The sequence below is a fragment of the Lissotriton helveticus genome, chromosome 7 (genome assembly GCF_964261635.1).
Source record: "Lissotriton helveticus chromosome 7, aLisHel1.1, whole genome shotgun sequence".
NCBI classification, from domain to species: domain Eukaryota; kingdom Metazoa; phylum Chordata; class Amphibia; order Caudata; family Salamandridae; genus Lissotriton; species Lissotriton helveticus.
Window position 1 is genome coordinate 1,022,613,656 of NC_136068.1, and position 24,623 is coordinate 1,022,638,278.

At 47.5% G+C, this 24,623-nt stretch overlaps 1 pseudogene; it reads right to left on the reverse strand.

Moving 5' to 3' along the window:
- Positions 1-397: 397 nt before the first annotated feature.
- On the reverse strand, positions 398-1,432 carry LOC144767190 (cyclin-dependent kinase 20 pseudogene; annotated as a pseudogene).
- Positions 1,433-24,623: the final 23,191 nt, after the last annotated feature.

Here is a 24,623-nt window from a genome sequence, read left to right on the forward strand (position 1 = left end):
AATGCACCTCAACCCTAACCTGCGACATCCACTGAAAAATAGTAATGAGAAGTAAACAAAACTTGCTTCCAATCAGCAGGCAAATTAGTTTCAAGTTTGGGAAAAGGAAGCAAGCCTGAGGGTTGGAATGTATGTACTTAAATCTGAACTGGACCTTCCCCTGTCTTCCCAATACCAGCAGATGTGACGGGCCATGTCTATGGAACACGTAACTGCTAAACAGTCTGGAAAGGGAGTGTACATCCGTAGGCATGTCCATACTACCTTACAAGCAAAGTGACCTGGTAGCAGACGAATCAGCAGCGTCTTTCTGCCTAACCCTCAAAGTTCTTGGATCCCAGCTCCATCTGCTACCCAAGCCTCAGACCAGTAAAGCAGGGGTTCAGAGGAGAACAGTTTAGCCCGTAACGAACGGCGCTATGAGTTCCCCGTCCACAACAGAATCTCCAATGGGATGGTCGATGTGGAACTTGCACTGGTGCTGCAGGCGCTGGCGGGTCTTCTTGCTGCTGCGCTGTGGAATCGTCAGCTCGGAGTGGTGAGCTGGCAGCGGCTCTGTAAAGAAGTAAGGGCACAGCAGGGCCTCAGCAGCACTGATCCGTTGCTTCGAAGGATACACCAAGAACCGTTTCAGCAGCTCCAGGGCCTGAGGAGAGGCATCTGGCGCAATCTGCTCAAGAGGGGTGGGAGGATTTTCTTTAAATGAGATTTTGTTGTAATCTGGCAGGTCAGTGATTTCCGGCCAGATCTTGTTGGGTGTCCCAAGGACCTGAAGCACACAGCACAGCTGCTCAATGTCATTATTCAGGAACTCTCCGAAGATGCAACCCTCTGCCCATAGATCCACACCTTCATCATATTTCCGAGCACCATACAGGAGTTCTGGGGCACAATACCACCTTGTGGCTACCTGGTGGCTATATAGTCTGTCCCCATCGTTAGAGAATACCCTGGCCAGGCCAAAGTCTGCGATCTTCAGGTGTCTGGTGGAGCTGATGAGAAGGTTGGCTGGCTTCAGATCCCGGTGCATAATGGCATTCTCTGGGCAAAAGGCCACTCCCTTCAGAAGCATCATCATGTAGCCTTTGACCTGGGACTCCGTCAGCGGCTGGTCACTTCAGAGAGGTCTGAGAGCATGTATTCAAACACCAGCACAAAACCTGTTCTGTTTGGAAAGACGTCCTTCAGCTTCACCACATACTGGTTGTCTTCGATCTCCTGCAGAGCCTTGATCTCTCGCAGTGCTTGGTTGGGGATCCCATCCTCCAGCTTCCGAAGGGCCACCTTCTTCAGAACTACCGTCTGTCCTGTCTCAATGTGCTTGGCCTTGAAGACAATTCCATGAGCTCCTTCACTGATGCGGCCCAGGATGCTGTACTGATCCATGGAGGAAGGATTAGCTAACAGCTACCTACTCAGGAGATGGGAGTGCTGACCCCCGCCTCAGTCTCACCCCCTGGGATCTGCCTGGCCGCCTCTCCCGTCTCTCTGACGGCGGTGGGCGCTCCCTGACCCCGGGCTCCGTGCCGCCTGCTGGGCTCTGCCTAGCCGCCACCGAGAAATTCCTTTTAACTAGGTTTCGGATGAATCTCTTCCACCTTCTGCTAGCAAGACCTAAGGGGGTTAACAGAGGTCAAGTGCTAGTTCCCTGCGGCTACGACGGAAAGTCTCCGCAGGACTTGTTGCACTTTGTGTTCCTTTGTAAACTGTATGAAGCCCCCCGTAGGCATTTTTTTGTTCCAATTTCAAAAAAGATGAACTTTAAACAAATTAGACCAGCCCTTGTGTATCTCCAATTGTTGAAGGATGATTGTATCTTTTTTATAGTAGGGTTTTTAAAAGCATCTGTGAAATCAAGGCACCGTATGGATATGTTGAGTCTGTTTATTTAGATATGCATTTAGCTGATTTACTGTGCGGTACTGGACCTTTTTTAAATTGTGTCAATAACTTACTGTTTTTATGTATTGTACTTGTGTAACTTTTAAGGTTTTTAGAACAAAAACCTAATAAAGTTTATTGACGGACTCACTGAATCGGGCCCTATATTCATATTCTTTCTAATAGGAACTTCAGAAAAAACTAAATCAAAATTCGAATAATAATAATATAATTGACATTTTTCATAGAATAAACTTGTTAGTACTCTACACGAAATTCAATATTTTAAGAGAAGGTGGTGATAGGTCACCCCTTCTGACACAGAAAACGGTAATTGCATGCACACATAACAATCTCTTGCATCCATGATGTTAACGTAATCATACAACAGTTTAGTAAAAACATTCACTGAGAAATCATTAATAGAATTATCTGAGTGTAAGTCAGTTCCAGTTAATATCTTAATGTTAATCTATGAGTCTTCTTTAAGATTTTCTCCCACATTCATCTTCGTATCCACTAACTCGTTAGTAGTATTATTCCTAATATGGAAAAAAAAATATAGCCCAATAACTATTAGTATTAACCAGACAAACATTAATAGTAGATCACATATAAAGCAAGCATTAACATACTTACGCCTAGTTGGTCCCTGATTCTGATTACCAGTCTCCTGAATCCTTGCCATTGAAAAAAAATCTAATATTCAAAAACTTAAAACCTAAAAAAAAAAAAAAACTTTTGGGAAAAGTATGTGTGTCCAATCATTTTCAGGTCTTCTCAAAACTTTCCAAGACCTAAATCCAATCCCCACTTTTTTTTTCAAAAGTCCTCAGTCTTTATTCCAGTTTCTGCCATTTTCAGAACAATTTTAATCTTCTGTACCCCAATTTTTAACACAGTTCATTTATGGTGGCTCATAGCAATTTCTGCGGCTTCACTCAGCTTCTTCTTTTCCACAAGTGTCTGCTGAATCAACTGTTTCAGCAACCAAATACATCCATTCAGGTGTTGTATATTTCTTGTTCGGAACTCTTGATCTTTTTGTTCTTTGAACTGTATCTTCTTCAGGATCACTTTGCTCAGATATTCAATTAGTGTATTTGGAACACTCTCATTCAGAGTATATCTTGGTCTTTTGACTCCTTTTAGTCATATATCTCCTTTTCTTGCTCTTGTCTTTTGAATAATTTCAATTTCATTATATTCAGGACTTGTCTCAATATTCCTTATAGTTTATTCTTTTTTCTCTTCTTCACTGTTATGTTCTGGAATCAATCTCTTTATTGTATCAACATTGGCAGCCTCTCAAAACCCAGTAGCTGGTGCCCACATTACTTGATTCTCAGTCTGTTCAGGTCCTCTTTTCTTGATCACCTTCAACCTATTCTTTACTTTCAAGTGGACTTGTGATTCTTTGTTTGTTACTAGCATGGATCCAGTTTTGGGAGGCACCACATTTCACTGCTGTCGTCATCACCAGTATCACTTGATATGGCCCATGCCAACGAGGTTTCAAACATGACTTTCTCACGTGTTTCTTTTTTTTTTTTAATCTTTTTTATTAACTTAGCAGAAAACAGTGGTGAGCATCACAGTCATACAGTGCAAGACATACAATCGTACCTTAGGAAAGTCAGTGCAAAGGAAAGGGGTTGTGCACCATTGATATTACTCATTACAGTTCATCATTATTCATTTAACAATGCGGGTGGTTTGTCAACCCGGGTAATCTGGGGGGGTTCGCAAATGTGGCCCATAAACTCATTCCAATTGGACCACATACCGACCCATTTCTGTAGGCATCCTCTGGCTACGTAAACTGTCTTTTCCTGGAGCCTGCACCAGTCCATGTCCGCCTTCCAGGGACCAAGTTTAGGAGGCCCCGCAGCCCCCCACAACCTAGCAATGTTCCTTTTTGCGATTGCGAAACCCAGTGTGGCCCAATTCCTCCCACAGGGTTACAGATCAGTGGGCTCCCATATATTTAGTAGACACCTCTTTGCCTCAACCCGCAGCTCCACCTCCCACACCTCCCGCATGCAGTGGTGTATCCGTTGCCAATAAACCTGGAGCAGTGGGCACTCCCATAGAATGTGAAAGAATGTCCCTACTTCTCCACATCCCCTCCTGCAGAGCCCATCTGCACTGCGGCCCATCAGTTGTAGCTTGGTCCCTGAAATGTAGACTCGATGGAGAATTTTAAGCTGAATCAAGCAGAGTCTGGCTGATATGGCCACTTCCTTAGGGGACGCTAGCGCACTTGTCCACTCTTCCTTGTCTATTTCCAACCCATCGGACTCCCACTTTCTTTTAAGGGATTGCAGTACATCTGGGGAATTATTAATACTTTTTTTTATATGTGAGGGAGATGGCATGTTCAGGGAGGTGGCCATCCAGTAATCTGTCCTCCAGGGGGATGAGGCTGGGGGTAGAGTCCCTGCGGGAATGTTGGATTAGAGGGAGTGTCGGACCTGCAGGTATCGGTAATGTTCTGTGTGTGCAAGCTCATATGAATGTTGGAGTGAGGCGAAGGACACAACCCCCCCCCCCAGAACCCCATAGGTCTTTTATGTGGGAGATCCCGATCAAGTCCCAGTTGCAGAACCCTTTGGTGTGGCTCAGGGTACCTAGTCTTTCCGAGGCCCATAACGGGGTAGCCATAGTCAAAGTGTCGGCCCAGCCCGATTTCCATTGCACTATGTGCCAGATTTGTACCGAGTGTTTGGTGAGCCCAGTTAGCGGGTACCTGCCAGGTCTACAGTACAGTGCCGCCTCAAAATTCTCACCGGGTAAGAGCCACCTGTCCATTCCATACCCCGGGTCATTACCATCGCAGTACGTGCCCTGGTTGATGGCCGAGAGGTGAGAAGCCCAATAATATTTATGAATGTCCGGAAGCGCTATGCCTCCATCAAACCAGCCTAATGTGAGCTTCTGGAGGGAGATCCGAGGCGCCCCAGCCCACAGTAGCTCTCTAAGCATAGTTTCGAGAGATGCAAAATACGACTGCGGCACCAGGTCCGGGTAATTCTGCAGGGCGTATCAAAATCTTGTCAGTGCCATCATTTTAAAGAGTGACGCCCTTCCTAGCAGGGACAACGGGAGCTTCCACCAGGAGGCCGAGTCCCTCTTAAACCGTTGCAAGGGGGGCAGTAGATTCCTCTCATACCGGGTGGCCGCGTCTTTGGAGACAAAAATCCCAAGGTATTTAAATCCATCTGTGGCAATCTTAATCGGGCAGTTCCGGGGGATCGCCAGAGGGTCGCCATGGAGGACATACATTTCGGACTTGCCCCAGTTTATACTGTATCCCGAGTTCCTCCCGAAACTAGCAAAGATGTCCATGGCCACTATGAGTGACTTGCGAGGGCTCGCGAGGAATAGGAGGATGTTGTCTGCATAGAGCGATATCCTGTCCTCCCACCTGTCTGCCCATCAGAGCCCCTTTAGGGAAAGGTCTTGTCTGATCCAGGCAGCTAGTGGCTCCAGAGACAGGGCAAAAAGCAGAGGCAAGAGGGGACACCCCTGTCGCGTCCCTCTCTCTAAACGAAAGACCTCAGAAATTTTGTTGTTAACCGTGACCTGGGCCAGGGGCTCCGAATAGAGGAGACGCACCCACCCTAAGAATTCAGGAGCGAAGCCCAATTTCCGAAGGACCGCCATCATATACGGCCATTCCAGGGTATCAAATGCCATAGCGGCATCAAGTGATACCATCACTGCCTCTTCCTGAATGGTGTGGCTGCGCCCCAACACGCCGTGTAAACCGTGTAAAGCCGGACCAATCGGGCTTTATGCCACATCGCGTATTGCGATGTGGCATAAAGCCCGACTGGTCCGGATGTACCAGTGACGGCAGGACCGGCTTGAGCCTATTGGCCAGGACCTTAGCCAGGATCTTGGGTTCCGCGTTCAGCAAAGAAATAGGCCTATAAGAGGCACAGGAGTCCCTAGCTTTGCCATCCTTCGGGATGGCCACAATGGTGGCTATACGTTGGTCTCTCGGCAACACTCCCTGCTCCTTGCTTTCCTCAAACATCCACTTCAGATATGGGCTGAGGCCGTCAGATTTGAGCTTATAAAGTTCAATGGGTAGCTCATTTGGTCCCATGGCTTTTCCTGAACGAAGGTCGCAGATAGCTTGAACTAGCTCCTCAGCCGAGAGCGGAGCCTCCAAGGTTTCCCGTTCTGCCTCTGTGAGAGTAGGCAGACGGATGTCTGCCAGTAAGTCAACAGAGTCCTCCTCAGGTCGGTCAGACCCTCTGCTATAGACCTGTCGGTAGTGCCGCTCAAATTCCTTGACAACCTCACGAGGTTCAGTAATGACTGTTCCCGACTCCGTCCTGAGTTCCGCCACTACTTTCTGCAGCTGTTGCTTTTCATCCAACCATGCTATGAGCTTGCCTGCCTTGTCTCCCTGGTCGTAAATTCTACCCTCTCTATCTCTGAGAACGTTTTTGGCTAGCTCCTTATACTCAGCCCTTTTGAGGTACAACCGGTGGGTAATCTCTGGATCTCCCCCGGCAAGCACCGCCGCCTCCAGGTCCCGCACATCTCCCTCAAGTTTGACCATCTGCGCCTCCCACTCCTTGCGACGGCCCGCAATCGGCGAGAGAGCCTCCCCTCTAGGTACGGTTTTAAAAGCCTCCCATAACACCACCGAGGAGTCCATCGTACCATCATTATCGTCAAAGTATCGGTCAATCGACAGTGTAAGAGCTTTACGTGTGTCTCCATTACGGAGATACCAGGCATTGATCGGCGCTATACTTCCCTCCCGTTTGTCTCCTATAGTGAGATGGACCAGTAGTGGGGAGTGGTCCGAGATACCCCGCGCTAAGTGTGTGGCTTCTTGAATGATGGTGCCGCGCTGTAAAGGTGTGAATATGTAGTCTAGGCGGGAGAATGAATGATGAGGACCTGAAAAGAAGGTATACTGTCTGTCGTAGGGGTGTTTGAAACGCCATAGGTCGGTAAAACCAAATGTCTCAATGAAGTCAGCTAACCACATATGACCAGAAGGTTTGTCCCTTGGAGGATGCCTGTCGCAGTGCCCTGATACCACAGCGTTAAAGTCGCCCCCCACAAAGAGCTACCCTTGCGGAAGGGTGAGGAGTAACTTTCCTAAATCCTGAAAGGATTGGGTTTGAAGCCCGGGTGGGATGTAACTAGTGACCAGGTTTACCCTACGGCCCTCCCATTTACCCGAGATGGCAGCATAACGACCCAGTGTGTCCAAATCTGTATGGTCTATGAGTAAGGGAAAGCTACGTCGCACCATGATACCTACCCCGCGGGACCCACAAGTAAAGCCAGCATGAATCATAAGGGAGTACCCCATCTGTTAAGTGCATGGCAAGTGTTACCCAGTAGATGGGTCTCCTGCAGGAGCACTACGTCCGGTAGGTGTCGTTTAACAAATTGCAGCACTATGGTTCTCTTAAGTTTATCCCCCAGCCTGTTGACGTTCCAACTCAGAATCCTGAGGCTTTTATCCCACCTCATAGCAGTACACAGTCTGAACTGCGCTAAAAGCTCTGAAGCTCCTGGTACATTGCAATATAACATTCACCTCAATCTGCTGTGGCAACACCAAACAATGCCCAACCCCACCCCCAACGCCCCCCCAAGTCCAGTCCTCCCAACTCCCTTCCCATCCCCACCCAGTCCAACGGGATTCCCCCCTCCCTTGCCCCAACTCCCCCCACCCTCCTCCCTGCTCCGTAGGCTTCAAACTTCCCACAACCCTAATTAGCAGAGCGCCTCTTGCCCAACCCCAAACCCGAGAGTGAGGAAATTCGCCCCTTTCCACTAAGACTCCCGCAGGAGAAGAGTGCGCCTGCCCCAATTCCAGCCGCCGTCCAACCCTGCCCCCCCTCCATTCTTTCCCCTTTAACCATGTTATATCCAGGACACTCTGTAATGGGCAGTTAAATACTAAACAGAGGAATACTCAGTTCAGCCACAGAGTCATTTAGGAGCGGACCCACAATACCCAGTTTATACATTACAGTTCGGCAAGGTCCATGTCTTGTGATCACCGCCCTCAGCTACCTGCAGTGCTCCAGGGAGACCCCCACTTGGGGCTACCCGATCTTGACCGCCATGAACGCTGGCTCTGGGCATCCACCTCCGACTTGCCAGCGCGGATCCCGGCGATGCGACCCGACTCTCCCTCCAGGTGCCGTTCTCCTGTTGCTCTTGCTGGTGTGGTGATTCTCTATCCAGCCAGTTCTGGACTTCTGCCGGCGAGGTCAAAAACAGGGACTTGCCTCCCACAATGACTTTCAGTTTGGCCGGGAAGAACATCATGTACTTGAGTCCTCGATCACGGAGCACCATCTTCACGCCCGCGAAGGAGCGCCTTTCCTGCTGGACTTGTAGTGTGAAGTCAGGGAAGAAACGGATCGTGGCTCCCTCATAGAGTAAGTCGCCGTTCTGCCTTGCCGCCTGGAGGATGGCGTCACGGTCCCTATAGTTTAGGATTTTGGCAATGATAGTCCTGGGCGGAGCCCCCAGTTTAGGCTTAGGGTCCGGCATGCGATGAGCCCGCTCGACTGTGAAAATGTTTGACAGGCGCTTTGGCTTAAGATGGGCGAGGATGAGGTCCTCAAGGAACAGCTCTATGCTGGGCCCTTCCGTTCCCTCCGGCACTCCCACCACTCAAACGTTACTCCGACGGGCCCTTCCTTCCTGATCATCGAGCCTGAGGGCCATTTGGCAGTGCTAGTGTACCAATTCGCTCACCCGTTTTTCCAATGCTGTTGAGGAAGTTTGAAGCGCCTTTATCTCCGATTCGTTGGCTTTGGACCTCTCCGTGGTTTTGCCTAGGTCCGTGCGGAGAAGGTTCACTTCTATGGAGATCTTGTCCATTTTGGTCTCCAAGTTGGTGCCCAGCGTCTGGATCACCGCCATTATGGAGGTCAGGGACGGCTCTTTTTGGCTAGCTTGGTCGTCGGTCACGCTTCCTGCCTGTCCCTGTCCCAACTGCACCGCATACTTGTCCAGCTTGTTGGTTTGGGTGTTAACGTTCCCTTTGGGTCTCATGGTGGCGGAGGGCGTGGACTTCGAGGCTCACCACCCGACTTGCTTGATCTCTCCAGCAACTCAACACCGGGGTTTTAGGTAACTTCACGTTTCCGTCGTCGTCGCCGTGGCACTCAGGCACCCTCCGCCCTCTTTCAAGCGGTCCGGCACCGTCAGGGGCGCCCCCAACACACCCGCCTCGGGCGCCCATCGCTCAGCCAAGTCAGCAGTGCACCACACACCTCCACGGGCCGCCGAGGCCAAGAATGAGTGTCCACCTTGCCGCCACCTGGCCCCGTGCTCCGCGCTGTGCTCCGCTCCGAGTCCTCCGAGTCCGCCGGGCCCACAGCCAATGGCGCCAGGTGCTGCTGCACAGGCGTTGTGTGCTCCTCTCTTATTGAATGGCGAGTGGTTCCCTGGCAGCAGATCAGTCCACTCACTGCCAGCGAAAGCCCCCCAGGCCGCACCCTCCACTGGGTCACCTCCTCTGTACCAGGGCCTGGGATCATACCCTCACTCGATCCAGGGGCGCCTCAGGGGCCCCCCCGCTGCAGCGCTGCCACACGATGCCTGTGCTAAGGCGCCTCCTCAGGATGGTGCCCCCAGGGCCTCGCCACAAATCTCCTCCCACCTCAGCCTCACCGCTCGTCCAGGCGGCGCGGTCCCCGGGGCTCCGTTGCTTGGGCCACGGGCCCCCAGTGCGGCAGAGCACCCACCAATAAGTACGGCTGCAGGGTCTGGCCCAGCTTCACTTGCAGGTGCTCCCAAGGCCAGGCCTCGATTCGGACCTACGATGAAATGTCCGCCCGCTTTTCCCACTTCCCCCGGGCCCCGATGAGCCCCCGGGGGGTAGAGCCACCTCCTCACCTCAATGGCGATGTGTGCAGGGGGGCCACCCTCCGCCGCACATCTCTTCCTTTGCTAGAGGCCACAGGCACCGTCCCGGGCAGGCCGCAGAGTGGGCCGTCCTCCGTGACAAGGCCCAAGCCGGGGCCTCAATTTATTCCGCCTCGCCGACTCCGGGCTCCCGCGCGTTCCCTCACTCTCGGCGCAGATGTCAGTGGGTCGAACTCCGGCCCGAGGGAGAGTCGGGACCCGGGGCAAGATCCGTAGGGGAGCACTCCGCCTCGGGGGTCTGGGGAGCCCAAATATTAGTGTCCTGGAGCGGATTGTAGCCGCATAGTGCTGGGGACAGAGTTGGTTTCAGCGGAGCTCGCTAACTAGGCGGCCATCCTCATTGGCGCCTGGCCACGCCCCCGCTCACGTGTTTCTTGACAAGAACCCACTCTCCAGGGCTCAATTCGTGTGCTTGTTCTTGTGGTTGCAACTTCTCCAACTTGAGGAAACTCAGAACACACCACATCAGCCAATTCTTTGCAATAATTGAACACCAAATCATCAGTTATATTCACCAGTTGATTTGCTGGACCTAGTACTGTCTCATTGCTCTGCCCATGACAATTTCATGTGAGGACAATCCCGTTTTTCTATCAGGAATACTAGTTCGACTCATCAGGTTAATGGCAATGCATCTGGCCATTTCAGTGTAGTGGACGCACACACTTTTGCAAGTCTTGACTTCTATTGTGCCATTCACCTGCTCAACCACACCTGATTCTGCTGGTCGATAGGCACAGTTCAATTTGCAATGCAGCACAAATCATTTGGATTATTTCATTATTGAAATGTGTCCCTCTATCAGATTCTAAAGAGACTGGAAATCCAAATCTTGGGATAATCTCTCTAAGAAGCAATTTAGCAACAGCTAGGCTATCATTATGTCTTGTTAGGTAAGCTTCCACCAAATGAGAAAAAAACTGACAATCACCAGTACATATTTTAGTCCATAACATGGTGGTAGTTCTATGAAATCAACCTGCAATCGTGTAAATGGACCAGCTGCTTTTCCAATTTGTCCCCAACTAACAACTGTCTTTCTCTCTGCATTTCTCTGCTGAAAAGTGACACACCTTTGGTAAAGACTTTCCGCAATAACTCTGAATTTAGGGCCCCAAGTTTCAACAGATGAGAACATCAGATTGCACACTTTTTCATGTAACTTTTTATTAATTGAAATAGAATTTTGTGCACAATAAAGCGCAACTTCATCAGCATACCTATTTCCGACTGTGATATAATCACTGCCAGATTTGTGTGATGAACATTTCACAACCCCAAATTCTTTAGCCAATTGTAGTGCCACCAATAGGTCTCTTACATACTCTCCATTTTGAAGTGGTGAGCCTGATAAGGTCAATAAACCCTGTTGGAAGCACAATTGTCCAAAATCATGAACAACCCTGAAACCATACTGACTATCAGTAAATATGGTTACTCTCAGATTCTTTCCAAAGCAACACGCCCTTGTCAATGCCACTAATTCAGATATTTGTGCAGATTCTATTCCTGTGAAGCATGAAGCTTCAATGACATTGGCCACTGTACAGACTGCATAGTTAGCTCGCAAAGTACCCATTTAATTTCTTAAGCAAGATCCATCCACGAACATCACACAATCTGATTTAGGTAATGGAGTATCCTTAATATCCGCTCTTGGCTTTGTACACGTCAAGTCAAGTCAAGTCAAGTCAAGTCAAGTCAAGTCAAGTCATAAATTTGTATAGCGCGCTATTCACCCAGAGGGTCTCAAGGCACTTAAGGGAAGAGGGGTTCGCTATTGATCGAACACCCAGGTCTTGAGTTGTTTTCTGAAGGAGAGTTGGTTCTGTGTAAGACGGAGGTGGGTGGGGAGGGAGTTCCAGGTCTTGGCCGCCAAGTAGGAGAAGGATCTTCCTCCCATGGTGGCTCTTCGGATGCGTGGAATCGTGGCGAGGGCTTGGTTGGACGATCGTAGTTGGCGGGTGGGGGTGTAAAAGGTCAGGCGAGTGTTGAGGTATCTGGGTCCTAGGTCGTGAAGGGCCTTGTGTGCGTGGGTGAGGAGTCGGAACATGATTCTCTTGTTGACGGGGAGCCAGTGCAGGTCTCTCAGGTGACCAGATATGTGGTTGTGGCGAGGTATGTCTAGGAGGAGTCTGGCGGAAGCGTTCTGAATGCGTTGAAGTCTATTCTGTAATTTGGCTGTGGTTCCGGCGTAGAGGGTGTTTCCGTAGTCCAGATGGCTTGTGACAAGTGCTTGGGTGACCGTCTTCCTTGTTTCGGTGGGGATCCAACGGAAGATCTTTCGGAGCATGCGTAGGATGTTGAAACATGATGATGAGACGGCTTTGACTTGTCTGGTCATCGAGAGGGAGGAGTCTAGGATGAATCCCAAATTGCGAGCATGGTCCGTTGGTTTGGGTGCGCTGCCTAGGGCCGAGGGCCACCAAGAGTCATCCCAGGCAGAGGGGGATGATCCTAGGATAAGCACTTCCGTCTTGTCTGAGTTCAGTTTAAGGCGGCTGTTCTTCATCCACTCGGCTACGTCTTTCATCCCTTCGTGTAGGTTGGTTTTGGCGGTGGTTAGGTCGTTGGTGAGGGAGAGGATCAGCTGGGTGTCGTCTGCATAGGAGATGATGTTGAGATTGTGTTGGCGTGTGATGGATGCGAGGGGACTCATGTAGACGTTGAAGAGGGTGGGGCTGAGTGAAGATCCTTGTGGTACACCGCATATGACTTTGGTGGCGTCTGATCTCAAAGGGGGAGGCGGACTCTCTGGGTTCTTCCGGCTAGGAATGAGATGATCCAGTCCAAGGCCTTATCTTGTATTCCGACGTTCCTGAGGCGTTGTACAAGGGTGTGGTGGCAGACTGTGTTGAACGCTGCGAGAGGTCCAGGAGGATGAGGGCCACTGTTTCCCCGTTGTCGAGCAGTGTCCGGTTGTCGTCTGTGGCTGCAATGAGGGCGGTCTCGGTACTGTGGTTAGCTCGGAAACCGGATTGTGAGGGGTCTAGGGCATTGTTAGATTCAAGGAAGGCGGCGAGCTGACTGTTGACGGTCTTCTCTATGACTTTGGCGGGGAATGGGAGGAGCGAGATGGGACGGTAGTTCTTAAGCTCGGTGGGGTCCGCTGTAGGTTTCTTCAGGAGGGCACTAAGTTCGGCATGTTTCCAGCTTTCCGGGAAGGTGGCGGTGTTGAAGGAGCAGTTGATGATGTCCCGGAGTTGGGGGGCGATGATGGAGTCGGCCTTGTTGAAGATGTGATGGGGGCATGGGTCGGTTGGCGATCTGGAGTGGATGGAGTTCATCGTGCGGATGGTGTCTTCGGTGCTGATCGGGGTCCAGGCGCGGAGGGTGGTGGTGGGGGGCTTCTGTTCTGTGGTTGGGGGAGTGGTCAGGTCACCGAAGTTGTTATGTATGTCAGCGATCTTGCTGTGGAAGAATGAGGCAAGAGAATCGCAGAGGTCTTGAGAGGGAGTGATGTCGCTGTTGCTGGCGTTGGGGTTGATGAGCTCTTTGACAATGCTGAAGAGTTCTTTGCTGTTGTGGGCGTTGTTGTCTAGTCACTCCTTGAATGCTGATTTTTTGGTGGTGCGGATCAGCTGGTGGTGTTTGCGGGTGGCGTTCTTGAGGGCGGTCATGTTGTTTGAGGTTGGGTTTCTTCGCCATGCTTTCTCGAGGGTGCAGCAGTTCTTTTTGGAGTCCTTGAGGTCGTCGTTGAACCAAGGGGATTTTTTGATTCCTGGTTTGTTGGGAGGGTTTTTCAAGGGTGCTAGTTCGTCAGCGCAGTGGGTGATCCATTTGTGGGAGATTGATGGCTGCTTGGTTTGGGTCTGTTGATCTGGCGGGAGGGTTTTGGTTTAGAGATGTGGTGAGCTGGTCGGTGGTAATTTTGTTCCAGTATCTTCGGGGAACTTGTTGCGGGTGGTGGTGAGTCGTGGTCTTTCTGAAGCTGAAGGGGACGCAGCTGTGGTCAGTCCAGTGGAGTCCTGTGGCGTGATTGAAGGAGATGTGCTTGCTGGAGGTGAAGATTGGGTCGAGTGTGTGTCCGGCATAGTGGGTGGGGGTGTTCACCAATAGTTTGAGTCCGAGATTGGTGAGGTTGTCCAGCAGGGTGGTGGTGTTGCTGTCGTTGTTATTCTCCAGATGGAAGTTGAGGTCTCCTAGAAGAATATAGTCCTCGGAGGGGAGGGCGTGCGGGCTGACGAAGTCAGCGATGTCTTCGCTGAATTGTGTGCGGGGTCCTGGGGGTCTGTAGATGAGGGTGCCTCTGAGTGTGGTCTTGGGGTCGGTTTGTATTTGGAAGTGGAGGTGTTCAGTGGCTAAGAAGGTGTCGTCGGTGCTGGTCGTGATGCGGATGGTGTTTTTGTGAACGATGGCGATACCTCCTCCAGTTTTGTTGATGCGGTCTTTTCGGATGATCTTGTATCCGTCCGGGATGGCTATGGTGATGTCGGGCGCTGATGAGGCGTTCATCCATGTTTCCGTGAGAAAGGCGACGTCCGGAGTTGAGGTATCGAGTAGGTTCCATAGTTCAATGGTGTGTCTGTGGACCGAGCGGGTGTTGAGCAGGATGCACTTCAGGTGGTTGTTGTTGGAGCTCTGCTTGGCGTTTGTGGATGCAGTGCGGGTTCTGATGCAGCAGAACTTGCAGGTTAAGGCAGGTGAAGGGTCCGTGGGTGCGTCCTGGGGCGGCTTGGTGGCAGTCGGGGAGTCGGCCGGTGTTGAGTGCAGTGAGGGACCCGGCGTCGTACGTAAGGCGGGTGGAGTGGTTTTTGCGGGGGCCAGGGGGTATGGCTCTGGGCGCGGTCCAGGCGCGGACGGGCGTAGACGGGCTTACCTTTGGCATGCATTCGGCACGCATGGGGCGCGTCCGCTGCGCGTAAGTGCAGCTGTCATAAGTGGACTCAGTCACATCCAGACAATCATGATCTGCATCATCCATCACCACTTCACAATTTGGATTGGGCAACAAGGTAGCTGGATTCAAATTTGTGCATCTTGTCACTGTCACATTCTCAGCTCCAAGTATCACTTGTTCATATTTTGTCAACCGGCTACTCGTAAGAGGCTGAGTTCGAGTTTATGTCAATAAAATCTCAACAGAATGTGGGACATACACCCTAAATGGATGTCCCATCACAATTTCTTTTCTCTGTTCCAAACTCACACAAGTAGCAGCAACTGCTTTTAAACAACCTGGTAAAGCTGCAGCTACGGAATCTAGTGTGGCAGAAAAGAATGCCAACGGACGATGTGCTGTTCCATGCATTTTCATTAGAATTGAAATTGCACATCTGTCTCTCTTACAACAGAACAATGCAAAGTCCTTGTTGAAATCTGGCATTCCCAATGCTGGTGCCCGACAAAGGCTGTCCCGCAACTCAATGAATGCCTACATACATTCCTCATTCAATTGAATCGGATCTTGCACATCTTTGAAAAGGCTTGGCTGTCAATGAGAACCCATTGATCCACTGTCTGCAGGTTCCAACCATACCCAAAAACATCAGAATCTCTTTCTGTATCTTCGGTGGTTTCATTTGCGAAATCGCATTTATTCGATCTTGTGACACTTTCCTGATTCCTCTTTCAATTGTATGCCCCAAATAAAAAACTTCTTTCTGACAAAATTGTAGTTTTGCTCGTGACACTTTATGCCAACCTGCTGCCAAATGATTCAGTAGAGCAATAGTATCTGTCCCACAGTCATTCTCGTCTTTGATGCAACAAGCAGATCATCTATATACTGCACCAAGACTGAGTCATTGGGCATTACCAGTGACTATACGCACCTCTTCAAAATTTGATTGAAGATTGAGGAGCTCTTGGTATACCCTTGAAGAACTCCGCACCATTCCAAAACACGGTCTCCAAACCAGAATGCAAACAAATATTGACTATCTGGATGCAACGATATCGAGAAAAATGCTTAACACAAATCAATCACAGTGAACCACTCCACATCACATGGGATTTGATAAAGATTTACTACTCGAGTTGGCACTATTGGACAACATTGTATTACTATCTTATACATTTTTCTAAAATTTTGAACAATCCTATATTTTCTGCTTGGTTTCTTAATTTCAATTATTGGTGAACTACAAGGACTATCTAATATCTTTTTTTTAATACCTTGTTCAATTATCATCTCAATCACAGGCGTTACTGCTGCAATTATCTCAGACTTATTTTGTAAGGTGGCGTTCTTGGAATTTCTGCACCTTGTTTAACTGAAATTTGAATAGGATAGACTCCTTTCATTAATCTAATGTCTTTCCCTGAGAAATCTCACACATCAGTCAACACAGTGTCTCTCAATTTAACAGGCAAATCCTTTGCTGTAAATGAAGGATACAAAACATCTTCTGTCCCTTGCTCGCTATCTTGAACTCCATGTCTTCATCTTTTGTATGAAATGCTATTCCACCTGGTGTAACTTGATGGTGTAATTCATTTTGCACAACAAGTCTCTACCCAAAAGGTTAACTGGACTTGTGTCACACACCACAAAACGATGCAAATCTCGAAAATCTCAAATCTGTACTTTCATTGGCTTTGTCACTGGAGTTTTGATCAATTGAGTTGAAATGCCTACAACTTGGATAGTATCTCCTGAGAGGGGTAGGTTAGGAATTCCACAGTTCTTACAGTGGAAAGGGTAGCACCAGTGTCTACAAGGAATGTAATCACATTACCTTCTACTTCAGCACCCACAAAAGGACCACACTGATCTACCTCGGGGATGCGCCAAGCACACACTCCTCTTCCCCCCTCAGGCATCTTCATTGAGATGTATCTGAATCACTCCCTTGGCACTGCAACCAATATTGTGAAGCCTCCTGTACATTTGGATTTACTGATTTATCCATGTGAAAATTCATATTCGCACTATATTTCTGTACTTGACCATTCATGTTCTGATTTGGCATAGGAGCTTGAGGAATTGAACGATGTCCTCTCCCATCGTGTACTTGAGAACTTTGATTTTGCATCTGATTCATATCATTTACGCCTGTATCACCTGTATTTCCCAACAGACTCCTACACTCGCATCTCCAATGTCCCTACTTACTGCAAGCATGAAACAGATATTTCGTCTTCAAATCCTTTTTGTTACCGCTACCTTTTCTACAACCTTTCGTAGCAGTAGCAGTCTGAGCATCTTGAACATTCTGACCCTTTACCTGAAAACTTGACTTAGGAAAATAGGCTTTCTGTGCCACTTTCATGTGAGCCCACATTAGTTTCTCTTTCAACTTTTTATGTCTCTTCTCAATGTCCTCACTACAATATTTCACATAACGCAATATCTCATCAATCGTCTTACTCTGCCAACAAATTAAATGCTGCTGAATCATCATGCTGATCTCTGGTCTCAACCCAAACTCAAACCTAAATACAAAATTACCCATTTCTTTGTCAGTGATATTCTCAATGCCACTATACTGTTTAAAGACTTGAAGAAGCCTTTCATAATATGCCTGCACTTTTTCTTTAGTTTCTTGAGTAGTTCTATCTATTTTAACCTAATATGTTTCTTCTGTTGACATTTTCTCCTTCAAGTACGTAATGACCTGAATATATTTTTTCATCACTTCATCAGATGGTGCTCCAGTTTTTGCATCACTTGGTTACTCTTCTTTTGGCCAATCTACAGCAATTGTACACTCACCACACATCAGCTGGAACTACAAAATAAAAAAAAACATCTAAGTCTTTCCACAAGACCTTTGAAACTTTCACAAACCTCTCTACCTTTTAATACCACTCCCCTGGCTTTTCTCTCAATCTGGGAAATTCATTTGTAAATGACAATATATCCTGTCTCGACCATGGGACATGAACATACCCACCTCCTGGTACTTCTCTCATTGGATATATCATTTCAGTCAACCTCTGCATATGTTTCTCTCACTAGAAACATTGGTAAAGCACCTGAATTCACAACTGTTTCTTCCTTCTTTTTAGCCCATCTGCCTTTCCAATGATCCAACTTACCCCATTGTCTCAATGTACTAATTAATTCCTTAATTTGCTATCGTTTCTCAGAAGCATTTAAACTCTCCAAATCCTTATCACTGAAATCTGATCTGTATATTTTTTGTAAAGCTTTCGACTTTTCTATAGCCACACTATATGTCTGTGCAATTTCAGCAATCTTCTCATGAAGATTTCTCTCTCTCATCGTATTGTTCTTACACAAGAATAACAACTCCCCTTCCTGATACCTACTCAATCTCTCTGGACTATTTGTACCCAAAATCCTTTCCTCCAACTCCACTTTTAATTTACCAACATCCATGTTCTTGTCAACTTTATTGGACTTCATTACTCTAATCCACTCATCCAATTCTTCTGGTGAAGGCTTTAACGACCCTCCTGATATAGGTGTCACTCCTTTTGTATTCTGCAACAATCTCCTTGGATTTATTTGTACACCACGTTTTGGAGTTTACACTTACCTTTCTGAAATATAAATCAAAGACTCTGATTTACTTGCACCATTACTAGTCCTGTCATTCCCTATGGGAATAAAAGTCTTAGCTAGAACTGCCGGAACTGTAAGAGCATGTACCTGTGAAATACTTTGTCCATAACTGTATAATGGAACTATAGGACCAATAGTCACGGGAACTGACAAAGCATTTGCATTCAAATTCAACTGATTCATTCTTTTTGTTAAGCCTACCTTTGCCCGACTCACTGCACTTGTATTTTTGCCTTGAGGAACCTCTATCTGTATCAATGGAGCACTTGGTGAAGGTCTCACTTGTTCTTCCTGATACAGTGGCGGTCTATTCAATAATAATTCTTCCAATAACTCATCATCTACCTCATTTAGATCTAATTCTGGTTCTGGAATATTCTTCTTCTTTTCTTTACACTTTAATCCCTCTTGATTCTCCAATAGCACAACTGGATACATTCCTTCACCCATTGCCACTACATCATTTTTTCATCTGTGCATCCCATTTTGCCTCTGAGTATCTACTCACAGTATTTCTGTATCTAATCTCAGTACTGTCTCTATCTCTTTTGTATGTCTCCTGTTCCCACTCTTCAAGCTCTTCATACTGCATAGGTTTAGGACTTGGTCTCAAATCATTCATCTGATATCTCAGATTCTCTAAAATTCTAGTGTTTAAAGTACCATACCTTGGAAATGACAAATTACCATCTCCTTCTGTATACCCAATTTTCCAACAATGTACACCTATGGTAACCCCTTTCCAATTACATTAAAGAAGCAGACTTACCCTCAGTGGGTATAGGCTCATCTTTTCTAAACAAAGTTTTCAACAATTTCAATAACTTCATTCTGTCCGGATCGCAAAAACCCTATTCAAGAACTCCTTCTGTACTTTTAACAAATCTGATTTGCTCACACTGAACAATACCAGCGTGACTCAAACCAACTAACCAATAACAGCACAACACTCTTGTGCCAATTCACACTAACTAACAAATAAGCATGGGCGAAATCTGCGAAATCGCGGTCGGCGAAATCGCGCGAAAGCGAATTCGCGATCCTCATAATTCGTGCGAAATTGCGAATTTTTGGTTTTTTGCGTGTTCGCGGGGCTTTTTGCGTGTTCGCGGGCCGCTTGCACGGCGAAGTTACCCATGCGGTCGTGTATGGGCACAGCACCCTCTGGTTCATCACTGCCACCCTCTGATTCATCACTGCCACCCTCTGGTTCATCACAGCACCCTCTGGTTCACCACTGCCACCCTCTGGTTCACCACTGCCACCCTCTGGTTCACCACTACCACCCTCTGGTTCATCACTGTCCCCCTCTGGTTCATCACTGCCACCCTCTGGTTCATCACAGCACCCTCTGGTTCACCAGTGCCACCCTCTGGTTCATCACTGCCATCCTCTGGTTCACCACTGCCACCCTCTGGTTCATCACTGCCACCCTCTGGTTCATCACAGCACCCTCTGGTTCACCACTGCCACCCTCTGGTTCACCACTGACACCCTCTGGTTCACCCCTGCCACCCTCAGGTTCAGCACTCACCACTGCCACCCTCTGGTTCATCACAGCACCCTCTGGTTCACCCCTGCTGCCACCCTCTGGTTCAGCACTCACCACTGCCACCCTCTGGTTCATCACAGCACCCTCTGGTTCACCACTGTCACCCTCTGGTTCACCACTACCACCCTCTTGTTCACCACTGCCACCCTCTGGTTCATCACTGCCACCCTCTGGTTCATTACTGCCACCCTCTGGTTCGCCACTGCCACCCTCAGGATAATCAATGCCACCCTCTGGTTCATCACAGCACCCTCTGGTTTGCCACTGCCACCCTCTGGATCATCACTGCCACCCACTGGTTCATCACAGCACCCTCTGGTTCACCACTGCCACCCTCTGGTTCACCACTGACACCCTCTGGTTCACCCCTGCCACCCTCAGGTTCAGCACTCACCACTGCCACCCTCTGGTTCATCACAGCACCCTCTGGTTCACCACTGTCACCCTCTGGTTCACCACTACCACCCTCTTGTTCACCACTGCCACCCTCTGGTTCATCACTGCCACCCACTGGTTCATTACTGCCAGTTTTAAAGTTTTATTTTCAATTAAGAAATGAAAACATTATTTCTTTATTTTTAATAGCGTAGTATTCTGATGGATGAAGATGACGTTAATGTTTAAACAACATTCCCATGAATGAAATTAGTATGACTCAAACTTAATATTAGTTATCAGACACATGAAATTATTAGAATAACTGTGCAGGAGCCCCCACCTTCTTTAAAGTACTTAAAGTACTGCTGGTGATGACTTAGTTGTAGTTGGTGAATCGTCTGGCAGAAGGGCAATGGAATCTTCTTTCTTTAATGAGAAAAATGGTGCACGTTAAGCAAGCATTCATCAGTTGTCATAAGAAGAAGTGTAGCATTTAATGGAATAAGCATATAAAAGGTTAACACCCTCCCCAAAACCGTTACATTTTTTCAATCCCAGTAATAAAAAATGGGTTATGTAACATTTTCTTCCATTATGAGACAAAATAGGGGGTTGTGTATGGCATCTGAAAATATGACATGTTTTTCCTAGATGTCACAACATCTGATGCGGCACAGATGACCACCAGTGTCGGGGCCAGCAGAGCGGAGGGGTCCACTCTGGATGTGGCGGCGCCAACAGGAGGAGCTGGGGGGGAGGACTCAGCAGCTGCGGACGGTGGTAAGTTATTATACTCCTTACTTATTGAAATGTTTTTGAGTAGGCTCGCAAAGGAGTGTATGATGTACTGTACAGTAGTACACAGTACACTAGTATAAGTACACTGTACTATCAAGAACATTTACTAATTTAGAACTACTTTTTGGGCTATCACGGAGAAGACACTCAACCTTAGCATTAGCGGCGGTACTTCTCTGGTAACCAATGGCCCCCTCTATTTCACTTCCACTCAGCTGGCAAATGTTTAGTGTTAAGCCAAGTCATATCAGATGTAGTTTAGGGATGTGAAGAACGAAAGTTAAAGAAGGGTGAAACGAAGGACGAGCGAGTCTTAATATTTATGACTGTAAAGAATGGTTTTGTTGAATGCAATTCAACATAGGAAGACGACGGTTTCCAAAATATAATGAAAAGGGTGTTAGTTGGTTGTTGACAAAAATAAATTTTGGTACATTTGAGACACTAAGAAGAATCATAGACGTACTTTGGAAGCCTGGATGTTATCTTCTTTATCCTCCTCGTCGATAGCAGAGGTGTATGATATAGTAGAACAGACGCTGAGTGGATGAAGTATGGCCAGTGGCAGTGCCACCCCTATAGAAAAGTAAGACATTCCTAACCCCACCTGCATGTACTGCTTAAAGTACTGCGAGTCTGCATCATCATGGCCTGTGTCTGTATTTATTGGGTGAAAGCTGAGTGAGCTGCCATTATGGCGGCTACCACAAGTTCACGTACCAGTAATTTCTTTTTCAAAACAAGAGAAATAAAGTAAAAAAGGCCTTTGTTTAGTACTCTCTGACTATGTATGTAGTAGTGAGTCCACCTATAGTGCTGCTAGTGGAATTTCTGAAACTCACAGTGTCACAGGCTTACAAAGACAGCGGAAAGATACATGCCAAAATGTTATACTGTGTTTGCTACTTGCTGGTGTTACTGAGTGTCAACCTTCCGTTGAATTATTTTGACTTTATGTTAAAGACTATTGGCTACAGTATTTTTCTTTCTTTCTTCATAGATGCTACTCCCAAAAAGCTCACCCGTAAGTAGATGGCTGTCCGGGCAAGGGCCCATAAGCTGGAGGCTGTTTGTGCCGAGTATCGGCGGTTGTGGGCTCGGGAGCATGAGGAGACATCAACATCTACATCCTCCTCCACTGCCCCCGGGTCCACCAGCCAGAAGCCTCCAGCCAAACGGAGCCGTGGCCCGACAGCCTCCCGCCGCCGCCGCACAGCAGCAACAAAATCAGCGCCCCCCCCGATCCTGGATGGTTCGAGTGCGCCGGCTACGTAGAAGAGTGGACTACCTGGAGCGGTTGGCCGAAAAACATCAGCGCCAGCTCCGGGACCTCCGCAAAGAGCAGAGGGACATGCAGCAACAGCTTGCCAAACTACGCCACCAGAGGAAGTGACTGTCCCTTGCCCCTTTTTTAAAGACTGTTGGGCGGGTGGGAATTGGGTGTTTGGGAAAGGGGACTTTTGGACTTTTTGACATTGGTTGGGTTAGGGAGGGGGTGAGTTTGGGTAATTAATTGTATTGTTGTGCTGAAAACAACAAGAATATATATTTCTTAATAATTATTTTTCTTAAAAAAACACAGTATACGCGTTCATATATCATTTTGTGTGGGGGTTGGCGGTGGTTACTGGATGTTTGTTTTCTTCAAACAAACCAGCATGAATGAAACATCTAGTCCTGAAATGTACCAAAATGCAAGTAACCGAGTTAGTAAATTTAGTAGCCCTACTACTGTACTTTACTAATAGTAATGTCAGTCTCTGCTCTCCTCCCAACTTAGTCCTCCTAGCCCATTATTCTACTACCTCTCCAATATGCTTATCTTACCTGTGATTTGTGTTTGAGAATCGGGGTAGCCCCAGGGCTGGCTGCAATGCAAATGGTGATTAAGGTTGGTTGTTGACTTGAATCCTCAACGGATGCAATATAATTGTTGTGCTGGTAGCAGTAGTGGTACACACTGGCAGTATCACAATATGAAAAAAAGAGGAAATTAAACATTGAGTGGCCTGAGCGTAGCATTAGAAACAGTACAATAGATAGTACGGTACAGAACAGTGCCCTAAATTGTAGCTTAAGCAGTGCCAACGTAAGGTAAGCATTAAGCATTTGATTGTTCACGTTGTGTAGGAGGAGGATGTTCTTATCAATCCACGATGGCGCACATGGACTTCTGGTTGCTTTGACCTTATCCTCCCCAGCAAGTGTGTGGAATTTATTTTTGTTGTCAGTCACACCTCAATGAAATACCACACAGCCCGGGGGAAGAGGGTTAGGGTTTGAAAATTGGATGGGAATGGGGGTTTTCGGGAAAGTTTGGTAGAAAGGAAAAAAAACACAGCATGGACAGTCAAACAACAAATGAAGAGAAACAAATCTTTGGATTTGAAGATATTGATAAATCTTTAAAGGGACATAAAGGAAGTGCACTACTGCATGCCAGAAGTTGTTTACTAAATGGATGGTTAGGTTACTGAAAAGTAGTACTACTACTTACTGCAACTTACTAGTAACTACGAAGAAACAAGTTGACAGTACAGGGCTGCAGTCATTACGCAATTTCACTTGCCTCTCTGCCCTCAGAGAGAATAAACACTTAGAACATTAAATTAGTGTTAAACATAGCAAAGACGTATCAAATAGCTGGAGGGATGAATTTGAAGCAGAGATCAAACAAACGCACAGAGTCACACTCGTAGAAGTAAGTTCAAGTTCACAAGAATATCATTTAAAAGATAAGGAGAATTTTGGATACTGTTACTGTTTTTTGTAGTTGTCCCGTTGAATTTGTGAAGTTGATGCATCCAGCCATTCCTCTTATTCGCGGTACTCCTTCATTCCATCGGATGCTCCGTCGATCAATCTTGGTGACCAGACACACTGTCCACTGCCTGCCTGATGCGGATTTGCGGATCGCTAATGGTAAGCCTGAGTAGTACATCGATGGCACAGGGTAAAAGCCTGCCTATAATTGATGATGGAAAAACACAACAGTAAGTGATAAATACACCTCGGAGAAAAAAATATATAAGGCACGCTGTGTAGTGCAAAAATTATACTTTCACTTTCAGAGATGACAATCCCCAAAATCTAGAACACCCCACATTACCCTCCCAAAAACGTGCAGAATACTGCTGCTACCTCGCAGAGGCCTAATTTCAAATCATGCCAAAACGCACTCAGAAAGTATGCCCAAAAGCCCCCTTTCCCACCATGGATTTTCTTCAAATCACTTGCAATCAAAATTAGACATTCCAACAAGTGTTCCAAGACCCCACCCAGTCGTAAAAATCTAGAACACCCCCAAACACATGCAATACAATACTGCTAACCCTAACGAGTCCTAAGTTAAGAATAGTGCCAAACGCTTTCTTTAACTAGGCAAAATCCCCCCTTTCCCACCATGGATTTTCTTCAAACCACTTGCAACCAAAATTACACATTCCCACGAGTGCTCTAAGACCCCAGAACACAGTTGCAAAAATCTAGAACACCCCCAATTACATGCAATACTGCTGCTAACCCTAATGAGCCCTAAGTTTATCCGGTATTAGACCTTCCCAGCAATGCCCCCTGACCCGTCAACCCAAGCGAAAACAAGTAGAAGACCCCCAA